The 8,588-nt window shown below is 47.0% G+C and overlaps 1 long non-coding RNA gene across 1 annotated transcript; it reads left to right on the top strand.

Annotated features, from left to right (window-relative positions):
- Positions 1–121: 121 nt before the first annotated feature.
- Positions 122–1,317, top strand: LOC110739220. Its single transcript, XR_002514755.1, has 3 exons — positions 122–250; positions 369–764; positions 1,155–1,317. It is a non-coding gene; the product is annotated as an uncharacterized LOC110739220 (long non-coding RNA).
- The last annotated feature ends 7,271 nt before the right edge of the window (positions 1,318–8,588 follow it).

The following is an 8,588-nucleotide window of genomic DNA, read 5'->3' on the forward strand; positions in this document are numbered from 1 at the left end:
AACTACTACTAGCCCAAGGCCCCAAACCCTAAGCCCAAATCTTTAAACAAAAATAGTAAGTCTCTTATATTAAGCTAGAAACCCTAACACTCACTCTCACTCTCATTCTCTCAGCCTCTCATCTCAGTCGTTTTCACATTTCCCTCTCTTCAAAAATTTCATTCTCAATTTCTCTGTTTCTCCTCAAAACCCTAACCCTAAATCGTTTCAAGCAATCAAGCTTAACGTCTCAGCTCTTAATAGATCAAAGGTAATTTTTAAACTTTTAGTTAATTGTTTTTGTTTTCGTTTCGGTTGTTTTTTCGATCTCAAATCCTCTATTTTCGATTTTTTTGAATGATCACCAGTTCTCCAACTTCTCCTCCAAGCCGTCAAAGCTCAAAGGTAATTTTCTGTTAATTGTTTTTGTTTTAGTTTTGATTTTTTTAATTTTTTAAATACAGTTTTTGCTGTTTATTTTTGTTGTTGTTCTTGCTTGATAATAATCTTAATATGCGTAATATTTTTGTTGTTAATTTCTATTTTTGATTTGTTTTTTTTACGGGAAAGGGTAGATCAGTAGATCGATAAATTTGTTGTTGACTTGTTGTTTAATTTATATTTTTGTTTTCTTTTTCTAACATTTGCAAATCAGATATTAAGATTAACATTTTTTGTTGTTGTTGATTTGTTGTTCATATCCTCAACTAGACTTTTCGGTCGATCTGCAATTCTCCATCTTTAAATCTTTCACCTTCATCTTCAAATCTTCCTCTGCTTCTAAGGTAATTTTCTATTTTACTTTTTCGTTGTTTTTTTAAAAAAAAAAAATTATTTCAGTTTTTGTATTCGATTGTGTTGAGGTTCTTGGTTAATAATCGTAATATGATAATTTTTTTGCTGATTTGTTGTTTGACGGGAAAAAGTATTGTGCATGTCTTTTTAATTTTTGTTTTGCGCTGATTTGTTGGTGATTTGTTGTTCTTGATTCTTGCTGATTTTTGCTGATTTGTTGTTGATTTCTTGCTAATTTTTGTTGCTTTCTTACTGATTTGTTCTTGTTGTTTTGGTTGTTTTTCCTGAGATGTTGTTGATTTGTTGTTCTTGATGATTTGGTTGTTCTTGAGTTGCCTTTTTAATTGTTTTATTTTGTTATATTTTTTTTTTTGCAGCAGTTATGGACACCCATGACCCATGTACAACAGCTTTCTTCTGGGAATATGAGAAGATTCAAGAGATTGTTACTTTAAATACATTTGTTTCTTTTTAATTGTGTTTTGTAATTTGTTAAGACTTTATTTCGGTATGTAATAGTTAATTAGGCATTTAGACTTGTTATACTTTATTTGGTTTTCTTGAAAACTTTAAGTTTAAAAATCATGTTTGAAAATGTTTCGGGGTTTTTTGATGTGTCCTGCGGGAGAGTTACAATTCCAAGAATGCCCTTCGACGCCTGTGCCTGCAAAATCACGAAGACTCCTGGGGGTAGGAGCTCCGCCTCCGACGATCAAGTTAGTAAAGATACGGGAGGTAGAATGCACGTAATGTAGAAGTTACTTCTCGCGTAATGGGAGAATTCTGCAATTAATATTGCTCGGGGTAAGTGTTTTTCTTTTTGAGGAGTATTCAATGTGAACAACAAATGTTCCAGCCTCCCATTAATGAGGGTCCTTCCACTATTTATAGTGGGGAAGGGATGGTTTCCCTTTTAGGGTTTAGAGGACACGTGTCAGCAGAGGATTGGAGCCCTGCTGACCAACGGCTGGATGCCACGTGTCACTAGGCCATTGGGCCACGTGTTTAGGGTATTTTTACCCCAAACATTTGCCCCTCACTGGTGCTGACGTGGCAGGGTGCCACGTGGCGCCGGTGAAAGGTTTTTTTTTTTTTTTTTTTTTTTTTTTACAACTCTTCAGATTCTTTTTGAAGGATGGAAAAGCAGAAGGCGAAGAGTCACGACTTTTCACCTTCTGGGACAAATTCTATAAATAGGAGAAGATGTCCCCCGAGCTCTCATTTACAAACTTTGCCAAATTTCTGAAAATTTGAGAGCAGCCGGCAATTTGAGAGTTAGAGCATTCGGAGTTGAGATTCGTTGAGAGCAACCGGTCTACAGACCGTCTGGGTCGTTGTAAGCTAGCCAAAGGTTTTCGAGAGGGTAATCAGAGAAACCCAGCCGGATTTTGAACCGCCTGCGTCTTCGCAAGCATCCCAAAGAATTTCCAGATTTTCTTCTAGGTACCGTCTCTATTCTTTCTAGCTTTTTCATGTATTTCCGTTTGAGTCTTTTACTCGCATTTTTGTTCATTGGTCCCATAAGTAGATGGACCCCTTATACCCATACCCGGAACCTAGCTGTGAACTCAGCCGGTTTATTAGTACGGCTGAGTCTAGAACTGGGTCTGCCGCCTCTGTTCTTTGGGACAACCCTTTTTCAACACCCATATCGACCGACTCTGTGTCTGTGCAGGACACAATGGCCAGAATCCGGTCTACTGCCAGAGATCCCAACTACAGAAGTGGGAGCTCAGATGAGCAGCCGCCTGAGGTCCCAGCTTCAGGCGGTGAAGTAGAGCAAGGAGAGGTAGAGCAGAGAGGCTCACCCGGGGGCGCTCCTAGCACCCCGGGTGATAGCATTTTAAACGAAGAGACTGCTCCCCTCCAGGAGACCAGAGAGCAGGTAGGCTCTGATAAGGAGGTCTCCAACTCCCCAGCCGGCTCTGATGCCGGTCACGTTCAAAGTAGCAGTAGCAGCTACTTAACCGAATATGAGGATAGCGAGGAGGCGGAGAGGTCTTCTTGGGATAATAGGAACGATCCTCTCATGATCGCCGTCTCCTCTAAGGACCGCGAGCTCATGCGGGCTGCGCTGCCAAATTTTATCAAACGGCGGCCGCTGGGGGGTGACTATACAATAAAAATCCCGGCTGCTCTGGGAACAATATGGTGGGAGGATGGACAACCGAACGCGAACGCTTGGTTCGGGTGCTACGAGGCGGCCTTCGTGGCCGGAGTCCGCTTCCCTCTCCACGACACAATAAAAGCCATACTTAGGGGGTATGGCCTAGGTCTCTGGCAATTAACCCCCAACTCATGGGTAAATATTTTAGGGTATATCGCCGCCTGCGAGATGCAGGGCCTCAACCCCGGCTGGGAGGCGTTTGCCCACATGCATTACTTGAGTAGGAGCCCAGGCGGCTGGAGAGCCTGGTATACCTTGACCACCCAGCCCAAATACCTTATGACCTTGGACAAGCCATCTAAATGGTCGGACTGGAAGCACCGGTTCTACTTGGTTAAGGCCCCAACTACGGCAGAGAACAGAGAATTCCGGATCTACAACCGGAAACCAGAACTCTTGGGGACCAAGTGCTGCCTGCCCCCTGTCCCGGAGGATGATAGAGAGACCATCCTTGACTCCGGGTTTTTTGAGTTAGTTCCTGACACCCTCTCATCCGGAGAGATAGTAAGGGTACCTAGAAACTGGGTGCCCAAACATGAATTTTTTAGGGACGAATGCTTCTTGTCCGCTTGTGGTCTAAGCAGCATGTTTAAAAAACGTATGTATTCGGAACTCAGCCGGTTTCTTTCGAACCGGATGATTTTATTTCCTTGCTTATTCATTATTCTAACCGTGTCCCTTCCTCTGCAGAAGAAGCCAAGAAAATGCTGCCCACCGAGAAGACACCGGCTAGGTCGGCTGCCGACATCCGGAAAGCCAATCTCGAGAAAAAACTTGCTGCCCAGGCGGCGAGGAAGGTATAACCGTCTGATCCTTCTCGTTTATTTCAATCCTTTTATCCCATAACTTATATTTTTCTCGTTTACAGGACGGGAAGCAGATGCCCCGGTCCCTTCAAAAACAGGTCAGGCCTCCGCCGACCCAACAAGAGTCTGCATCCAAGGTGCAGAAGACAGCCGACCGGCAAACTACCGGCGGCAAATCAATAAAGGTCCCAGGCGGGCCTGGATCTGCGGATGTGCTTTCTGCCATCCCATTGAGGACCGCAACCGGTCCCTCTGAAGGCCGTTCGGGCCGCCAAGGTAACTTCGACCTTATACTGCTTGACCTGCCCATGCGGGTCAAGTCTTATTCACAGTCTCGATCGCAGCCGGGGGATTCTCCAATCAGCCGGCAATCTATAGGCAGAGCATATGCGAGTTTCTCACCGTCTGTTTCTGGTGCAGATAATTCTCCCCGCTGGCCGGACGGGGCACAATATGCCCGGGCCATGCTGAAAGCCGTCCCCAGGGACGAGAAGGAGGCGATCCCTGGGATCAACTCCTTTAATGCCGACCGGGTGCTGGTCGACCTGGCCGACGTATGCTCCAACAACCATGCGGTAATTTTCTTGACGTGCATTTTTAAATATGCAGTATTAACCGGCTGTATTTTTGCAGGCTATGCTGCGCGTAGAGGGGCTCAAACGAGCTTATACCCGCAAGTCTGAAGAGGTAAGGAGAAGCAAACGGGCTGTTGATGACGCCCATAATGTTGCTGACTACTCTTTGTACATGCATGGCTTAGAATCTAAATCTATACGCATGGAACAGGCGGAGAAGACCAAGGCCCTCCAACAGCAGATTGATCAGCTGAAAAACCAAGTTGACCAACTAAAGGCGTCCCTGGATGATGCCAATAAAAAGTTGGAGGAACAGAAAGAGCCCCTCCAACGGCTGAGCAAGGCGGAGACTGAAAATGGCCGCCTTGCCAAAGAGAATGAGCGCCTGCGCAAAGAGGCGGCTGCTGCCAATGAGAACTTCAAGGCCACCTTGGAGTCGGAGCAGGAGAGGCTCATTGAAGAGAATGAGCATGACTGTGCAAACCGGATGCAACGGGCGTTTTCCCTCATCCACCCGGAGGCGGACTTCACCGTCTGGGAACTCGCCTTCAAATATTCTGATCTTGCCATTCTGGCCGAGGAGGCGAATGAGCCGGGGCCCGGACCCTATGACGCTTGGGTTAGGGAGGAGATTGCGCGACGGCAGGCGGAGGCTGCTGAAGAGGAAGAAGTTGTTCCTGAAGCCGACGCAGCCGCTCACCCTGATCCAACCCATAACCAACCGGAAGAGGACCGGTTCACTGTTCGCCTGGAGTAGCAACTACTTCCCGGCTGCACGCCTTGCATTATCTTGTAATAGCACCGGATGAGATGGGCTAAGCTGTAATAATTTTTATTTTGAATATTAACATTTTCACCGGCTGAGCCGGCTTTTGAATGCTTTTTATGTTTCTGCACTTCAATACTAGAATTCTTGTTATTTTTTTATACATATTTCTGCGAGGATAACCAAAAGAACCCCGCCGGTAACACTACCGCTTGGGTCTTCGCAAACAGAAAAGAAATTTGCAAAGGTTGCCAAGAGGACCCCACCGGTAACACTGCCGTCTGGGTCTTCGCCAACTAGGCGAAGAAATTTGCAAGGGTTGCCCAGAAGACCCCACCGGTAACACTGCCGTCTGGGTCTTCGCAAACTAGGCGAAGAAATTTACTAGGGTTGCCAAGAAGACCCCACCGGGAACACTGCCGTCTGGGTCTTCGCAAACTAGGCGAAGAAATTTACTAGGGTTGCCAAGAAGACCCCACCGGTAACACTGCCGTCTGGGTCTTCGCAAACTAGGCGAAGAAATTTCGACCCAAAACCAAACCGGATGGCGTCTGGGTAATTGCCCCTGGATAGCGGTCTGGGTCTTTGCAAGCCAGGCGACTATCCATATGATATAGCTCGAATATACACTAAGTGCCAACATTAGATTTGGGAGCCAGTCGGTTTATACTGAATTACCGGTCGGGACTTCGCAAAAGAATCACGCCAGATTAGGATGTCCATTCACCGGTTGGGCTTTTGCAAGCATACCCCTGAATGAATTATGGCCTAGACCAAATGTTTTTAGGCCTGCTCTTAGAGAGTCAGGCGGCGGTATTGAGTACCGGCTGTCCTTCCAAGTTTGGGGTTGCTAGCCTGCCCTTTTTTGGTGCGAAGGATCGTCAGGCGGATTTGTCCGCCTGTGTGATCGCTTAGAACAATTTACCACCCAAATGGGAGATGTTCTCTTCGATGAATTCACCCGTATGGGTGTCACCGGATGAAAAAATTAGTTACTGGTGCCGCTTGTGGTAGGCACAAGACATGGCGGATGTATACAAAATTGAATGTAATTCTCATTAATCATTTGAAAATTTTCAAAAGATGTATTTTTTGAGGTTATCTACATTCCAAGTTCTAGGCAACTTTCTTCCGTCTGGAGTTTCCAGGCGGTAAGTGTCGTCTCGTACTTCTTCAAAGATCCGGTAGGGTCCCTCCCAATTTGGGGTTAATTTGCCTTGTTCATTGGCCCTACCGGTTGCCTCCATTTTGCGAAGCACAAAATCTCCTTCTTTCAAAGGTCTTTTACGAACCCGCTTGTTGTAGGCTCTAGTCATACGCAGACGGTAGATCTCATGACGCAAGGCAGCATTCCCCCTTCGCTCTGGAAGAGCGTCTAATGCCAACCGCATGGCTTCCCAGTTAGCCTCCTCATCATATAACATAATGCGTAGAGTAGGCTCATAATGTTCAATGGGAAGAACTGCTTCAGTGCCGTATGTCATGAGAAATGGGGTCTCACCGGTTGCCCCCTTTTCGGTTGTCCGGATAGCCCAAAGGACATGAGGTAATTCCTCTGCCCATAGTCCACCGGCTCTTTCTACTTTCTTCTTTATCCCGTCTGAGATCAACTTGTTAAAAGCCTCAACTTGACCGTTTGCCTGAGGACGGCCAACGGATGCAAAACAATGGGAAATTCCTTGGTCTCCCAACCAGGTCTTCAGGACAGGCGTTTCGAACTGCGGTCCGTTGTCGAAAACCATGGACATTGGAACCCCGAACCGGGTGATGACGTTTCTCCAGATGAAAGAAATCACGTCTTTCGTTTTAATCCCTTTTACCGCCTCTGCCTCAACCCATTTGGTGAAGTAGTCTACTGCTACAAGAATGTAGCGGCGACCGTCTGATGCAGGCGTATAAGGTCCCAAAATGTCCATGCCCCATTTAGAAAACGGAACCTGACTATGGATTGCTGTGAGTTCTGTTGCCGGTTGATGTATCAACTTAGCGAATTTTTGGCACTTGTCGCATCTCTTTACTAGATCCATGGCATCCGCTTCAAGAGTGGGCCAGAAGTACCCTTGCCGTCTGGTTCTTCTGGCCAGGGACCTGCCGCCAATATGCGAGGCACAAAACCCCGCGTGCAGATCTTCCAAAACTTCTCTCCCCCTATCCGGGGTTACACATTTCAAAAACGGCTGCAGGTATCCCTTCCGGAGGAGTTCCCCTTGATGCATAACAAAACTTGAAGCACGCTTCTTGAGCGCTGATGCTTCTGAAGGGTCATCCGGCAAGGTACCATCCGTCAAAAAGGACCGGATGGGATCCATCCAGGTAGCAGTTCTGTCCAAGAATCCAATGGGATAATTCTGAATACTTCGTTTTTCAATGACTTCCCAAAAGACCGTCCTAGGAGCATCACCGGAGGCTGATGATGCCAACTTTGAGAGGGCATCCGCCTGATTGTTTTCAGACCGGGGCACCTGTCGCAGATGAAATTCATCGAAGGACCCAGCCTCCTCTTTGACCGCCTGCAAATATTTGATCATAGCCGGATGGGTGGCTTCGTAGTCACCAAGGTATTGGCTAACGATCAGCTGTGAATCTGAGCAGGCGTCGACCTTTCTTGCACCGACTGCCTTACACATGCGCAATCCGGCTAGCAGGGCTTCATACTCTGCCTCATTGTTGGAGGCTTGGAACTTAAACCGTAGTGCATATTCAAACTTATCCCCTTCCGGGGAATGACAGATAACACCTGCACCACAGCCGTTCACCGTAGAGCTGCCGTCTACAAATAACTTCCAGACCTGATCAGGGTTTTCCGGGTGCACCGGCCTAGTCATCTCGACAATAAAGTCGGCAAACGCCTGACCTTTCACTGCCCGCCTGGGTTCAAAAGTTATCTCAAGGCCTTGTATTTCAACAGCCCACTTGATCATTCTACCGGATGACTCTATAGCAGTCATCGTACGCTTGAGCGGCTGATCTGTGTATACCACAACCGGATGTGCCAAAAAATAAGGCTTCAACCGCTTGACTGCTACGAATAAGGCCAACCCAAATTTTTCGATCATGGGGTACCGGAGCTCAGCATTTTTAAACACATGGCTGATGAAGTACACCGGCAGCTGAATGCCGTCTCTCTCAGCGAGGAGAACGGCACTAAGGGCGTGATCAGAGACGGCTAGGTACATGTACAGAACCTCCCGGGGTAGGGGGCTCACTAGCCTTGGCAAAGAATGCAAGTGCTGCTTAAGCCTCTGGAATGCCGCCTCTGCTTCTTCACCCCATTCAAACCTTGACCTCTTCCTGATTGCCTGGAAGAAATAGAGGCACTTGTCACCTGACCGGCTGAGGAACCTCCCCAATGCCGCCAGACAACCGGTCAACTTCTGGACCTCTTTTACAGTGCGGGGAGACTTCATGTCAATTACCGCCTGTATTTTTTCCGGATTAGCTTCGATGCCTCTTTGGTCAATCAAGAATCCGAGAAACTTCCCAGACTCAACACCAAATAC

This window comes from Chenopodium quinoa, unplaced genomic scaffold (assembly GCF_001683475.1).
Source record: "Chenopodium quinoa cultivar QQ74 unplaced genomic scaffold, ASM168347v1, whole genome shotgun sequence".
Lineage (NCBI taxonomy): Eukaryota > Viridiplantae > Streptophyta > Magnoliopsida > Caryophyllales > Amaranthaceae > Chenopodium > Chenopodium quinoa.